Raw genomic sequence first — 17,295 nt, 5'->3', positions numbered from 1 at the left:
GTCATGTTAATTTAGTCATCTTCATGGTTCCACATGCTACAACTCTATCTGTATTTAGTAATTTCTTTGATATATCATATCATGCATGACACTGAAGTATCCATCAACATCTCCATGGAGATGCCATCTTACTGACTGTGAATCACACACTAGACCAGTGTTCCGCAACTAGTGTGCTGTCACAATTTGAATGGTGTGACACAAACTTCTACCTATTGTAAGAAATTAACTGTCGAATTTTATTTGTTTTATTTCATCCCAGTATTGTATTTTATTCTCAGCCACTGCACTGATTAAATAAGATGATGTTTGTTTATTCTTTATTACATGCTATGATTTTTTATGTACAGTGATGTATTGTAAGAAATTAAACGTAAATTATATCAGAGATTTCATTATTGATTTATTTTTATTTTTCTCCCATCTATGCGACTTCTTTGATATACTTGCCGCATGTTCTGTGTATGTGTGTTTCCCTAAAACTGCAGGGATTAGCAAGGGTTTCCCTGTCTTTTATAATGCTGTTTTGGTACTTGTCCCTGTTTGTTAGAAGTTAGAGCTTCTTCAGCTTTATGACTTTCTTCCTGTAACGATGCACCCACCGATTGTTGGACTTCATTTTAAATTATAAATATTTCATTTATTTTTATTTTTCTTGCATCTATGTGGCTTCTTTGATATACCTGCCGCATGTTCGTGTATGTGCTTTTCCCTAAAACTGCAGGGATTAGTGGTGATGGACACAATTAAAGAACATTTAGAAATGCTGCAATTGACATTCAATAACTATTTTGGAGAGAGTGTGCAAGATTTCGACTGGGTTCGTGATCCATTCATTGCGAATTCGGAACATCTTCCGATTAATATACAAGAGGAACTCGCAGATTTAAAAGCAGACAGAACATTGAAACTAAAACTTCTCGAAGTTCCTTTGGATACGTTTTGGTTGCCAATAAGGAGTGAACATCCGGCCATCTCCAAGATGGCAGTTAATGTGTTATTGCCATTTTCAACTATATATTTGTGTGAACTGGGCTTCTAAACATTAACTGAAATTAAAACAAAGAGGGAGCGGCTCAAAGCCATCGATGAAGAAATGAGACTTGCGTTGTCAACGATTCCACCATGGAAGTATCACATTGAAGGTATGAGTAGAATTACTGTATTTACTTTAATAGTAATAGAAGTGCATTTTCTACACTCTACAGTGAATTAAAGTTCATTAATTGTTAATAAATGCATGAGTCGATTTCTGTTTAATGATAAGAAAATAACAATAATAGTATTATAGTAATAAGTTGATCACGTTACGTATTTATATTAATTGTCTGATATCATGCGTTTTTGAGGGGAATAACATTTTGGTGTGCCGTGTTGAGTCATGGATACTTCATGGTGTGCCGCAAGTAGAAAAGGTTGCGGGACACTGCACTAGACAAAAGCAATTATAAATATGTAAAAATACAGTTGTCTACCATAGTTTATTACACAAGTACTTGTGGAAATGTATGAATAAATGCAATCAGGCAGGTCACAAAAGAATGCAGACCGGAAATGACCTGCCACATTTCTTGCCCGTGGTACATTCTGTATATAAAATCCTGCATAAATAACATCAATGCTCAATACACTAAGTATAATGTAACTCAAGTGATGGCAATGGATAGCATGTCTATTAATAGTATCTCAACAGTTGACTTGTTTCTAAATTGACTCATCAATCAAACAATCGATCAATCAATCAATTTGACTCATCAATCATTCACCTAAGGTATGAATAATCATTATTACTCATATACTATGAGTATAAACCTTTCTGCATTATACTGTAACTCTTAGTCAATTCTGTGACATGTGGCAGAAGTTGTACACATAGAAGCGGAGAACTGGGAGCAGCTAGAGATGATATACAACATTAAAAAATAATTTCCATGATGTCGTTATCACCTAGGAGTTCAGGCCAACTAACTTAATTTGAATATCCACAATTTTAAACACTTCTCCCTTCCTACTATTCACCCTCCCTCCTCAATTTCAAAACGTTTCTGACATCCCTGACAGTTACCCATGGAGTACCATGCATATAGACATGAACAGGATTTGTGTAGGTAAATCTCCACTCATTCTTTACTCAAGCACAAAATGAACCTGAATGGTCCTATTCATCCCATGGCCACCTTCATCCTTGGAAGGAAGGCATATTTATGCCCACAAGTGAGACAACTGCGTTCTGTAGCGGTGCTGGAGAGAACAATTCCAAAAGTCACACTGGAATCAACTCTGACCATCCAACTATGGCTAGTTACTTCACCCACATCATCACTCTTGCTATATTGTGAACCAGGACAATTCAGTGAAAATACTGGCCTGACATGGACCAGCTTCCCAGCAGGGCTAACATTTGTCTCTCTACCACAATCCCAAACTTGCTCTAGGATACAATCAACCTTATATCCAATGGACACGAGGGACTAGTTCCAGAAAAACATCTGGAGGCGAACATCTAAACCTACCGTAGAGGTTAAGAATGCATGCAGCGTTCTTCTTAAAGCCTTCATGGCGTGGTACTTGGTTACAGACACAATCATACCTTCTATAGATGTATTATGAAAGCAATTTTCTCTGAATCTCAAAGTATCATACCACATAGAATGATCAGAGACCCTAAGGAACAAATATGAGGGATTTCCTTCTCGCTGAAACTGGCTCCCAACAGTAAAACCGCAATATTGCACGCCATCGCAAAATGACGTCATGGAGCGTTATGACTCTATAAATGACAATCATAAATATATCGTATACAAAAGAAAAAAAAACAGATTGAAAGTTTCATGGCGCAAAAATGCTTCCACTCATCCTTACCCATCTTGTAAATAAATGTGCATTCATGTTATGAAGACATGGGAGGTCATTCCATGATATTTATGGGCAGTCAGTCCTATGCACGCTTTGCTTTTGTTGTGGTAAACTATTCACTCCTGAACGCCTGGTGTCGGGCTTCAATGAGGGTTTTGCATGTTTCACATCATACAGGAAAATGTTGCCATACAAGGGAAAACACGCACTGCCTTCCCGCTTGAGACTGTTTTTACCGATCGCCCCGAAGTCTAGGGCAATCAGTAAAAATACTCTTAAGTGGTCTCAACGAAAGTTTGAAAGTGTCTGTTTTCTTTTGAATTCTTCTATCCTGCATACTCTAGGGTCTAGAGCATTCAGGATGGAACATTAAAAACAAAATGCTTAGCATATTTCCCTTCCCTTCTCAAAAATTCAGAAAGGGGCAAGCAAATGCCTGGCACCTCCCCTCCAACAGCTCCCTGCTTCGGCTTTTGACCGGATAATGATTACAGTAAGACACCTGTATTTTTCCCACTTCGGTACCTCCTCTCTAAGGAGAAAATGGGTCCGACATGTGCCAAGGGCGCTGAGTGTACAGACCGTAGACAGTTTTTATGACGATGATAAGGTGGCTGGCTTCTGTTTAGGGTGACCGCATTAGCATCGTACTGTGCCCTGTTGAGGTTATGAGCGTCACCACGTCCCTGTCAGCACTGCAGCTGCTGCACGCTGGCCCCACACACCAAAAGACGATTTGGCCATCGGCCTACTGCCGCAGCATTCGCGAGAGGGGCTGTCTCTCAACTTGCACTTCAGATGATGACGTTCAGAATGAACTGTAACGTTTCATTCGCATTTCACAACCATGCGTCAAGTGGCACCTCCATCATCGATCCAGCGAACTGACTGCGACTGACGCCGTGCAGACGTGACAGTATTGTTTCACATACAGAGAAGGATGCTGGACATAGCGGTAGAGTTGAATACTGTCTATGTCTTCTGAAACATACCGGTCACTAGGAACAGTGGCAGAAGGAGATCTGTAACTTCTGCATCGGGCAAAGGATCCTTCATTGTCACTTTCAGTGTCGCTGGAGAGTGAGAGTAATATCTCTGGGACAAGTACTCATGGGGGTAATGACTTCCTGTCCCTAACCACGGGTCTCTGTATACTTCCAGTCTAGGTCTACCATACGGGTTGGAAATCTCGTCTTAATTTAAAATAACGGAATTGAACAAGCGAGTGATACATCAACGAGAGTGGATGCTCAAATACAATATAATAAGTTAATATTGCTGAATCTAATTCGATTGTCATTCTTGCTAATTAAGGTACTATATTTTAAATCTTGAAGATCGCTAAATGATGTCATCCTCGTGCTAGCTCGACTTGAGAGCATTACGAACAGCTTCTAGCATAAAGTTTTATTCTCTACGCGAAATATTTTTACTGCAACAATCGACAACTTTAAATATAAAGGACGCGAAACCTAATCGTGATTCGGTTATAATTATACGTTTATATTTAATATTTGTCTGTCTTATTCATAATTGTCACACACATAAAGCAAAGAAATGTGTCCAAGTGAAAGCACCGGAGAGCTGGACAACCGGGATTCGATGCCGTGCAGTGACACCCCACCATATCGAAACCGGATTTTGTGTTCACGCAGCCTCTTGTGAAAACGGCAGGTTACTGTGGGAGCTAACTAAAGTGGCCGGATTACGAAGCTGCACTAGCAGAGGTCATGAGTGCATGAGATTTAACATACACGCACATATGCCCTATTGGCATGGTGCTCAAGCACAGGGTCAACATTCTTTACCTTATAGCACACACATTACTTTTGAAGCGTAGACCGCCTCTGTCTAGTGGTCAGAGGTCCCAGGTTCCTTTCCCGGAGCTACCAAATATTCTGAGAAGTAGTGGGTCTGGAAAGGGGTCCACTCAGCCTCGTAAGGATAATTGAGGAGCTGTTTCAAGGAAATAGAGGCTCCGGTCTAGACTACGGAGATTAACGGCCGTGTGGATCCGTTGAGCTGACCACGTGACACCCTCTATCCGCAAAAGTTGGCACTAACGTCACCGACAAGCGGCGGTCGCTCGGTCGGTACAGTTCGTTTGCGGACTACAGGCCACGGAGTTATTTAATTCGATTAAATCCGGCTCAGGAAACGCATTCACCCAAAAACAACAGAAAATGTGAGATTACGAGTATATTGTTCTTTGTAGAGAAGAAAGGTGTACTCAAACAGTTAATAATGAGAAGAACAATGTACGGACATTCTGTTAGCTGTTCAGGAAGAATTTCTGGCAGGGAAAACTTATTCATAGCAACTTCAGGAGAAACAACTGATCCAATTTTAGAAGAAAGGCGAGTTATAAGTTAAACTACATTATAATACTCCTACTGCGGAACTGGACGAAACAGAAACTTCTTTAACCTGTGATAGTTTTGTAAAAAGACCAAAATCGAGTGATCTACTTTCCGCTCACACATACTTTACGAGACAAAATTAGGTTAAGCAATAAATTCTAGCATCAATTGTGTTTAAGAGCATCGACGCTGGTTGATTCTCTACTCACGTTCCTACTTTTAACCAATTTACCTATTGCTCCTTACTCTAGTGAGTAGATTGTAAATTCGCAGAGAAATAAAAAAGAAAAAAAAACATATTTTACTGCAGGATACATAATTTAACGTAAAGAAAAGGAAAGAGTTTGATTTCGGTGGTCCGTCATAATGTACATAAACCAGTGAAAGCATGTAATTCAGTAATCACAGGAACAGGAGATATAACTCGGACACATGTTTATACTTGTAGAATAATAGGCCGATGCATTTTAGAAAATTGGTCTCATATCAAAATGTGTATTGAGACACTGCATATCCTAGTACTTCCTCACATACACGTGATACTACGATACCTCGCAAACGAAATCGACTGCTGCTCGGTAGAACACTGCTGGTTGCTGAATACCAGCAGACAATGGAATCCACCGGATTGGTAAAGCTGGTTTCGACAAAATCGACATTTCGCGTTTGGGTCTCACGTGCGTCTATCGTTATTTGCGTTAAGGAACTGTGTGCGCGGTTTGCTTTCAGGAGATGCCATCCAGAAATTATTGAAATTTAGAGAGAAAAAGTCACCATTTTGATTTTTGGATACATCTGAAGGGCCCATGGTCTTGGAGCTAGACTTCATTAACACTGGGCACCGACCTATGATGGATAAACTCTTAAATACCGAAAATGATTAAAATCCGTCAAATCGCTGAAGCGCAAATCGGTTCATCCATACAGCCGGTATTCCTCAAACCACTTCTTTCCATATTCAGGGATGCAGAAAAAGTGTATGTCCGCCATAATATCGAAATCGGTATTTTTTAAGATCCCAAACATTCTAGTATACACGATGTATACATGTAACTTCCTTTCCACGTCAGTTGAACTGAGTTCGCGAGAACGCCGACAGAGGTGCCACCTGGTTCCTTGCCGGTGGCAAGAGTCACACGCATTGCTAGTTTCATACAAGTAGACTAAAAATGAAAAATATATATCGTAATATAACAGAATGACATATTCGACCTGATTAAAACGAATAAAAACATAACGACTCCAGAAGTACATGATGAAAGAGAGGAAGAGGAAAAGAGAAGAGAGACGAGGAAAAATACAAAACGCGAGATGGAACTGAAAAACGGAAATAATGAAAGAAGAGCAGAAAGAAATACTGCAGACTCCATTCGAGATTTAGACTCCCGGTGAGAGGCTACAAAGGCGATTATATTGTTTGTCAGTCTTCTTTAAAAAGGTATAATTATTTCCGGACATATCCTGAAAACAGAATTCAAACGAGTGACTCATGAAACTAAAAGGTATTAGCCAGCCACATTCCCTTTTCAATTTACAAGTCATTTTATATTCTTTTGAAATTCGATTGTGGGGAAGAAACTCCATTTTGTTATAAGGGAAACCTACAACCCCTATTCTCTTTTAAGGTATACCCTTCTTCTTCCATGGCTGTTCTCACTTTCTATTCCCTACTTTTTATCGCCTTCTCCTCCCTTGTGACTACCATCGCCTCATATTCTCTCCAGCTCTTCCTTTCACCATTTTTCCTACTCTACCACTCCTGCTCCTTGTGCACCCTCACTTCCACCCACAGTTGGCACCACAGCATGCCGACAACCCCTCGACTCCCTTCAAATCCTTCACCCCTCTACTTCAATCTCATTCTCTCTCCGGCACAACTTGCGCAGAGATCAATAATTACACGATTTGACCAGACCACTATATACCGCCAGTAGTCACGCCTTTCTAAGTTTACACAGGGCTTCAAAGATAGGACAGAGGGCCTGGGAACGTCCTCCAGCGCGTTTATTTCCTCCCCGCATGTTCACACCTTTCCAACTCTCGTCCAAAATTACAGACAATCACATAGGACTACCTGTACCTGCACATATACTCGTAATCTATCTGCATCGCATACGAAGCTTCTTCACAGCTTCTATCTTGACTGGCTCTGGGGCACACCCAGCGTCCTGTAAAATGGACATCGGGGTTCTTTCCCTGGCGATAAACTGGCAGGAAGGTGAATCTAACAACTTACCTCCAGCTAGTACCAAGGCCAGGAACAGTGGAGCTTTACCTCCATTCCCCATATGTCTTCATAGCGTGGCGTTTAATTAATTAAATGTAAGGACAATTTAGTGTAATTTCATGCAACGGGACATCACTCTATCACTCTTCGCGTACACCTACTTGCATTTCTGTAACACTTAAATAACTAAATGATGCAGAATCTTCCTTGAAATATTGACAGTTAATCGAGCGGTCAGGAAAACTCCAGTGAAAATAACATGGCAGATGACGCGCCTGCAGACAGAGACAGAGGGGGGGGATGTCATGCCATGTCGTGTGTTATTGGAAAAGAAGATTCGTAGCGGTGTTCAAAAAATCCAACTCACTCCGTACCTACATTTCTCAATTCATTTGTAGCCTACTTTCCTTATTCTGAAAAAAAAAAAAAAAAAAGTAGGTTTATGTTATGGCCTTGCTGTTTGTGTGTCTGTCTGTGTATCCAAAACCATCAACTTCTGAATGCCTGAACCAATCTTTATTAAACGCGGTGGTTATATATCATGCTACCTGACCCCATATCAACGGCGTACTTCATAAATAACTCCCATCAGTCTGTGCGTCAGTACATATATCCATAACGTTGCTAGGCAACGGCTCGGTAAAGACGTTCCATAGGCAATGAATACACACAAGAGAAGAGTTGTGGAACGTGTCGTTTTCTATGCGGTCCGTGTCGTGTCAAAGAAGAGTCTGTGGGTCTATCTCCCTATCGTTGCTAGGCAACGGATAGGTGAACACATTACCGTGGCAAAGAAGATCTTTTGCAGGCGTCATTTTCTATGCGGTCCGTGTCGTATCAAAGGAAAGTAGACGATCAGTTCCTCCCAGGACTTCTCGTAATATTACACTTTCATTAAAATTACGGTCGAATGTGTTCTATAATTAGGAGATCCCACAATCGAATTACAGCCCGAAGATTGCTATTGGAAATCACACTTTCCTTTATTTTCCTCACTCTCTTCTGGCATATTCAGAGACACTGCCTTACAACAGATAACTTACCTGTACTACTGCTAGCTACCACGCCTTGTTCATTGCGTCATTCACAATCAGTCTGCAGTACACTATGCTGGCCATAACTGCATAGTCAGACAGCGTCTTCAACTAAGGCAAGGATCAAAAGATCAATTTACATGTATGCTTCCTAGATATCGCAAGCTGTCTCTTCTCTTTGGGAGTTTCGACTAGAATTTTGTAGGCATTTCTCGTTTTCCTTACAGCTGCAATACATCAGCACTTCATTATGTCTTCATTTATCTACCATAGGAGTATTAAGAGGTTACAACGTGTGAAGAAATTGTGGGTCAGCTCTGTACGAGTAATTCATCATCATTCTGCCATCGGGGTCTAAACTTGAAATCTCGCCCTGGTTCTGCTCCCAGCTAAACTCAAAATGCGTACCTTCATACTGATCTTTGTTAACGATTTCTCTGATGTTCGCGATTTTATCCACGCGCGATGGTACCTCCATGTATGTAGCACCTCCCTGTCTTTGCTACCTTCCCCGCTCATTCGATGTTATACAGCTTCAACAGGTGTCGGTAAATAATTTAAAACAAACATAAACAGCGACTGGCTACGGGCTGGATGACTGAAGGGTCAGATTTCAAGTCCAGGTAGGGTCAAGAATTTTCTTTTGTCCAAATCCTCGAGACCGACTCTGGGGTCCACCCAACCTCCTACCCAAAGGGTAACGGGGGCTCTTTCTCCAGGGGTAAAGCGGTCGGGGCGCGAAGCTGACCACTCACCTCCAGCTAGTTCCGAGGTCAAGAAAATGTGAATCTATACATCCACTCCCCCATATGCCTACATAGCGTAGTGCTTAATTCGTTGAGCACAAGGGCAGCTTTACCTTTACAAATAATATACAGCCTTGCCACTTGGGAAGGGACCACACAAAACAAGCTCTGCAACTTCGCGTTTGCAAAGGCCGCTTATCCACTGTATACTGTACGTGGCTCATATCGATACATTCTGGGCAAGACACAATAAAGAAACTTGATGATCACAACGAAATTATCCGAACGGAACATTGACGTAAAGGTATTTGTTACTATTTTGTTAAAAGGCTTCCTTCCATAGCAATGAAACAGAGTTATATAGGCCAAGAGAACTGCCTTGTTCGATGTTTCGTCTGGTTGAGGAGCTGTGTTCTGGCACACGGAAGAAGAAAATACATTTTAAATGTTTCAAAGCAAATGATATTGCGACTATCATAGGAGGCATTAGTTAACTGGGAAACTGAAGAAGCAGACTATAGATAATTTGTAGGATTTGAGTACTACCTTCTAGGATACAACACTGTGTAGTTCGCTGAAAGTCAAACAACGTTTCGGAGGAACACATCGTCTCCATCTTCAAGGTCGAAGAATAAGTCATGCCATCTGCCACCTGATTTCACGCTAATTTCTTGCTTGGTTTGTTGGTCGACCCTGAAGGCAGGGACGACACATTCTCCGAAAAGTAGGCTGATTTTCAACGTACTACATGGGGTTTATCCACAAGACAGAGGCTTTCGTACATACCGTTCTAAGAACGTCAAATCCTACAATTAACATTTTGTATTTTCTGTTCAAGTACTGCTACAACAATGTGAAGAATCCCGAGAACACCCGAAGTCGGGCTGCTATTTTCTTCGCAAATGTCAACTGGTCCACTGGGGGCAGAGGGTACTTCAAGGTATTAACCCTTCCCAAATACAATAACTGCAGTAACTGAACACTGATACTGTAAACAAGAACATAAAATCACATGTTGGTCTACATAAAACCATCTGTCTGCAGCAGTTTGTATTTCTTCAAGGAAGATGCACACGTGCAATACATAAAGCAATGCATAACCTTCCTTCCACTTGTCAACGACGACACTTCACGCGTCACTGGCGAATAAAGGATGGCGTCTGTTGAGCCCTGAGCGTGCAGAAAGTACTTTGAAATGCCACACAACATACACAACACACTGTCACATTATTTTATGACTGACATGAGCTGAGCTTCCACAGGAAACACATTACGTTACCTGCTCTAAGCTGTGCACAACCACACGAGACCTAGCGGACAGTCCGAAAGGTAAATATACCACGTGCCACTGTACCAGTAAATCTCATGGCAATGTTTCCTCGCAGTTTACACGCTGTCACTACGCCACTGCTTTTCCCTCCGCTACTGACGTAGCAGTTCTTTGTTTGCTTTGTCCCCACTGCTCTTTTATTTTGTACGCTTCTTGCGCAGGCCAAGACCACCGGAAAGTCTTACATGTGCTAGGCGCTGTTACTTTTATGGACACCGCCCCTCTGGGTTCCAAACAGGCGACGGAAGCAAATGCGTTAACGAAAGCTCGGATAAAGACTATAAATCCATCAACACAGTTGCAGTCAGATCGTGGAAGGACGTAATTTAACAACATAAGAAAATGTCGAAATACTAAGCTCCGCAGCCATCCTAACAAGAAAACATTAAATGAACTTAGGGCGCAGAACACAGCTAACCACGACCAAACATCAATATACTACAGATAACATAAAGGGGGACAGTACTATCGTATATATTCGTACAGTATTTAGGATCAAGGCAATAACTATAAGTCAAAATGCAGTCACACTGACAGTGGAGAGCTTGGCACGACCAACAGAGGAAATCTATACATAATTTTAATTTTAATTAAACTAGGGGGGAAATCAACCATTAAGAATATTTAGAATATGGTATTTCCATGGGTTCAATATTTTAATAATATTTTAACCTGTTAATGTATTTTAGTATACATATTTTATAAGATTTTATAACATTATTTTAATTTTATTTAAGCTAAAGGGGAAATCAACCACTAAGAATATTTAGAATATGGCATTTCCATGGATTCAATATTTTAATACTTAAATTCATTAATATATTTTTAAAATTTAAGGCTCTTAATAAGTTATAAATGCTTCTTTAATAAATTTTTAAAGCAGTATAAAAACACAGCCACTTGATCTGAGCACATGAAGGTGATTAACGAAAGAGAACGAAGCACATTATATTTTCCCGTTTACTGTAACACACAATGACAAGTACAGTACCTGCATACATTGACGTTTGTTAATGTATCGCCTGATGATGGTTCCATGAGGCGAAACACGTTCCGACAATGCACGACGAATAAACTCAGTTATGCAAAGTGAAACGTTTGCGAATTGTCTGGAATATTGTTGTGTCTGGCAGGCAAAACACAACTCACATACAGTCCACATTGCGCTGTTCCTACACCTCCACCCTCCACTCGTAAATATTCTGAGACTCGCCGGTTCACTTTTTCCACTCCCCTTCGCGCAACACAGGCCAACATAAAGGAACACGGCAAGACACAGACAGACGAGAATGAAGCATAACAGCCCATGGGTCGTACTCTCAGAAAACGAGTCTATACGCCTATGTACATATTAATGGACGGCCGGATCTAACAGATGATCTTCACTCATTGAATCCTGTTGTATTTGATACAGAATACGTGGGTGAGTCAGATGAAAACCTTAAATTTGTAATAAAAGATCGAAATTTCGCGCCATTATCCTGTAAGTTGGTAAGCGTGCTACAAACAGCGTGCAGAATGGCCTGTACGTTGCAGCAGATTGCAGAAGCACGAACACCATCACAGCACCAGTATAACATGGCTGCCCCACTTGAGACTTTCACCAGGGAAGAACAGCGTTCTGTTAATCGGTTTTTGTGTAGTGAAGGTGTGAAACCTATTGAAATTTATCGAAGAATGAAGTTTCAGTATGGTGATGCATGTTTATCACATCAGCAAGTGTACGAATGGAGTAGGAAGTTTGCAAATGGCGTGACTTCAGTGGAAGATGATCCTCGTCTGGGTCAGGCACATCGAGTTGTGACCCCAGAGAACACTGCAGCAGTTGAAGCCACAGTGAGGGAAAACCGCCGAGTGACATTGAATGAAACTGCAGCAAGTTTAAACATTAGAGGTACGCCACGCGGTGCATGAGTGGTTGCGCAGACTACCAAAAGAATTTCTTTCTAAAGGAATTCGTGCACTTTGTAAGCGCTGGAGGACTCGCACTGAGCGTGGGGAGATTATGTTGAAAAGTGATACAGCTTTGTACCACTTATGCACAATAAATAATACTCAAAAAAATATTTAAGGTTTTCATTTGACTCGCCTACGTAGGCCTATATACTTCATACACATCATCTGCACAATACAGTCTGTTACACATATTTGGACCACTTACCCGCAAAGGACACATATAGGCCTACGTAACACGACACTAAAGAACCATAAGGAGCGAAAGGTAACTTTGTGTATTAATACACAGTGGTAATAAAAGGTAAAGCTGTCCCTGTGCCTTACTAATCAAGCACTACGCCATGAAGGCGTATGGGGGAGTGGATGTATAGATCCACATTTTCTTGACCCCGGCACTAGCTGAAGATAAGTGGTCAGCTTCATGCCTCTGCCGATTTATCCCCGAGGAAAGTGCCCCCAGTACCCATTGGATAGGAGGCTGGGTGGGCCCAAGAGCCGATCTGGACGACGTGGAGAAGAGAAAATTATTGACCCTACTGGGGCTCGAACTCCCGTCCCTTGGTCGTCCAGACCGTAGCCAGTCGCTATACCGACTATGTTATCCCGGCTCCAGTGGTAATAATACTGATAAATACACAGGAAAGAACTGACAAGAATATAATAGAAAATTATATAATTCCAGGGAAGAAGTGACAGATACGCGTATGTATCGATATCCGATAAAATACATGACTACGAACAACATACCAAAGCCTCAGTAAGACACCGGATAACTGAATACTATATCTATATATGGTGATTCTGGAAAGTGAGAGTTCGGTACAACTTGGAATTTGTTATGTTACTACGTCAACTTTGCGATGTATGTTTACAGTGCACCAGTGCTTCCAAAAGATACTGTCAGCTCACCCTCCCATCAGGAGGTACGTACAAATGTTCAGTTCCCAATGAACATATATAACCATCAAAGGAGTGGAGCGAGAGAATATGGAAGGGAGCTGAGGGGTAAGAGGCACTTCACACTAATTGCGGATCTTGGAAATGTTCCGTCTTATTCACCATCCAACACCCCACTCAACAAGCCCAACTATGCCCCGAACCCAAGCCCCTTTACGTATGTTTCTTCCATGACTTAATCTTACTCCCTCTGCCCTAAACCCCTCCGAGAATTTCCATATTAACCCCATGCACCATCTGCCAACCACCGCTGCGTCTCCTCAGTCCAAATCAAGGATGTCCAAAGCAGTGTCCGTTTTACTAAAATATTTAAGTTACTGCGCTTGGTCGGTGTTTCGGAGCTGTTTCAGCTAATGAGACCGTACCATACACTGAGGACAGATAATGATCATGAGCAGTGAGTTGGTGGGGGGGGGGGATCTAGTCTTCCTTATGCAACTGTTAATTTACTGTTCACATCCGTATGCAGTACGACTAAAGACTAGACACATCGCAACTATTGTGGTCCTCTAATGTTTTCATTTCTTCTCCAAGTATAATTAGAATGATCAAGTCTAGGAGGATGAGGTGGGCAGGTCATGTAGCACGAATGGGGGCGACGAGGAATGCGTATAGGATATTGGTGTGAAAGCCGGAAGGAAAGAGACCATAGGGAAGACCAAGGCATAGGTGGGTGGACAATATTAGAATGGATCTTAGAGAGATAGAATGGGACTGATTGGATAATCTGGCTCAGGATAGAGACCAGTGGAGGGCTCTCGTGAACACGGTAATGAACCTTCGGGTTCCATAAAATTCTGGGAAATTCTTGAGTAGCTGCAGAATTGGCGGCNTGGCACCGTGTATATGTGGTGTTAACCGACGTTTCGGAGGAACGTCGGTTAACACCACATATACACGGTGCCACATCCCAGAAGACTGCTTTCTTCATGGTAATGACTGTTCGGGTGTCATAAAAGCCGTAAATCCCTTGATAAGCTGAATGACTACCAAGTTATGAAACAGCACTGTATCCCATGATTTGTTGCGTTTCTATAGTTTAAAGTTTCCTTTGCTGCTAGGATTGGAGAATATATTAACTTGATAATTATTGTGATGATGACGACAAATTGAGAAAGCAGGCCGGCAAATACGAGTATGCTTGGAGGAAATAAAACATAAACCAGCACCAGATCAGTTCATCTTGACGAGGAACAAGTAGCCTATATATTGGTCCATAACCTTAGGCTGGGGCCACACGAGCGCATGAAGTACGTCCGTTGCAACGAACGTACATTATGACAGACGTTGCTGAAGACACCGCACAGTTGCAGAATGCGGTGCGTAGTGTTTTGTCTGCAATGGAGCCAGAAAAAAGCACAGCATTCGCCTCTCTTGTTTATTTCTACAACGGACGTCACGACGTTCGTTACAACGGACGCATTTTGTGGGCTCGTGTGGCACCAGCCTTAACCAGCACCCTCCCACCGTCCAATGTAGGAAAAACATCGGAAAAGAAAATCCATAACGTTCTGCCTACATTGATACTGTCAGAAACAATTAATTTGGGTTTGTTATAGTGACAGGTTACGCTTTATGAGCGTCAATGTACCCGTGTATGGTCGAATTCACAGAAGGGAGAACGTTCCGGTACGACTTCGAATATCTTTGTGGGCTGTGTCCAGACTATTCCCTACCCCAACTGTTATTGACAGAACATCACATAGCTTCGCTCTGTAGGCCTATACAGCACTGTACTGAGCATTACGATATCAATTCCGTAATGGATAAGCCGCCATTTATATAATGCTTCCTGGCTTGAATGGTTTGAGCGAATGCAGAAATCATCGAACACTCTGAAATATATATGTATATATACTATTCGTATTAGCCTAATTATGTTCTATACCAATGTAAACTGTCAGCAGTTCTAACAATGCAGTGAGAGCTAACAACTGAAAAGATCTAATTCCAGTACTAATCCGTAAACTGGTATGCATAATTTACAGTTTATCCTGATTAGGGTACTCTGAAGTGGAACATGAAGAGAAGTGGCGATTTTGTTCACTTCTACATAACCCGAGCCTACTGGGACATTTCGGTGCAAGTTCTTACACTTATAGTGTGAAAACCGCAAGAAGTAAAGGCAACGTTGTCCCTGTGCTTAACTAATTACGCACTGCACCATGAAGGCGTATGCGGGAGTGGATGTACAGAGCCACATTTTCTTGACCTGGGCACTAGTCGCAGGTGAGTGGTCAGTTTCACGCCCCTGCCGCTTTATCCCCGGGGAAAGAGCTATCGGTACCCTTTGGATAGGAGGTTGTATGGACCCCAGAGCCGGTCTGGACGACGTGGAGAAGAGATAATTCTTACCCCCACCGGGACTCGTACTCCGACCTCTCGGTCGACCAGCCCGCAGCCAGTCGCTATACCGACTGCGCCATCCTGGCTCTAACCACAAGCAGTATCGATTAAATACTTTAAATGGTGAGTTAACAAAAATTCTTGCAATAAGGCTTACGAAGCATGTGAAATTATGCTGCAAAATTAACCTTTAAATAACAACAGACAAGCTCGACAATGACTCAGCGTCAATTTAACTGGTAGTCTGAGTCATTAATTGGGGTCATAAGGTTGGAAATGCCGTTAATAAATTTCGTTAACATATCTACCTATTTTCTACACAACAGATTCATACTGAAAGCCTACATTTCTGTGAAGATGATATGAACCAGGAATCGAAACATTTCACGTAACTGACTTGCTGTTGTCGTGGCTGCAATGAATGGAAATCGAAACCAGATTAATTCATGTCAGGTTTAAGTCGGACAGACAAACTCTAATAGACCGATAAATATAAACATTACTAGCATATATCCTGTTGATGTCTGAACGGGAAATTGTTAAAAACACACTCTGTCAAAAATCTAATGCCAACAACTTCGAAAATTTTTGTATATGGTTACATGAAATACAGAAATACTAAACTTCATAGAATAGCCATATGCGCGAAGAGATGCTATCTAGCGGAAATATTTTCGGAAATGGTTGCTTACATAAAAAGATACTTCGCAAAAAGTACCGAACCTGTCGTTTTCTTCGCCTGGCATTGACAGCATCACAGTGGTCACTGTCCAGTTCACTACTAAACAGAGGTAGCCAGACTTTCTTTCAGTCACAACTTCACCAGCTGTAACAGTCGGTGGCTGAGTCATATGGCTTTCAGACACGTCATAAATTTCACTAACAGCTAGTATCGCCAAGCACTCAATTTTTTCGACGTATATTTTTCTTTTTTATTTTGCCGCACATCATTTTAAACGATCTCGAATGAACAATTTTCGGCAGGGGTAATTCCCAAATCTAATTGCACTCCGCCTATCCAATCCTTCTACTGATGACTTCTTTTTCTTTTCATTTCACTTCAGTTTTACTAGATCTTAGACATACGGTATGACTCCTTGGGTGGGTGATCAGCTCGTCGCAAGGCCTCTACCTGTACACAAACACGGAAAAGGCACACAATCATCCATGCACTGAATGGGATTCGAACCCACGATCCCGGTTTCCGAGCGAGCTAAGACAGTGGATGCCTTAGACCGCTGGGCTACCGTGACCGGCTTGATTCACTCTTACAGTACATTAAATCACAATTTCACTGAATACGTACATTATTACTTAGGCCTACTCATGGAGCTAAGTGGCCTCCGTAGTCTAGAGGTAACGGTCCCACCTCATGACTCGTAGTACGCGGGTTCAAATACCAGGCGGAGGTCGTCGAATTTTTAAGGGCGGAAAAATTCAGGGAAAAAGTCCTCCGGGAGGGACTTTAAGCCGTGGGTCCCGT

At 41.8% G+C, this 17,295-nt stretch overlaps 1 protein-coding gene across 9 annotated transcripts in view; it reads right to left on the bottom strand.

The window, feature by feature from the left end:
- Positions 1-17,295, bottom strand: part of LOC111872852 (plexin-B) — a 620,835-nt gene that overhangs the window by 42,139 nt on the left and 561,401 nt on the right. The gene's annotated exons all lie outside the window — the stretch shown is intronic.

The sequence above is a fragment of the Cryptotermes secundus genome, unplaced genomic scaffold (assembly GCF_002891405.2).
Source record: "Cryptotermes secundus unplaced genomic scaffold, Csec_1.0 scaffold298, whole genome shotgun sequence".
NCBI lineage: Eukaryota > Metazoa > Arthropoda > Insecta > Blattodea > Kalotermitidae > Cryptotermes > Cryptotermes secundus.
The sequence above is the reverse complement of the archived record's forward strand: the minus strand, read 5'-3'. Positions and strand labels throughout refer to the sequence as shown.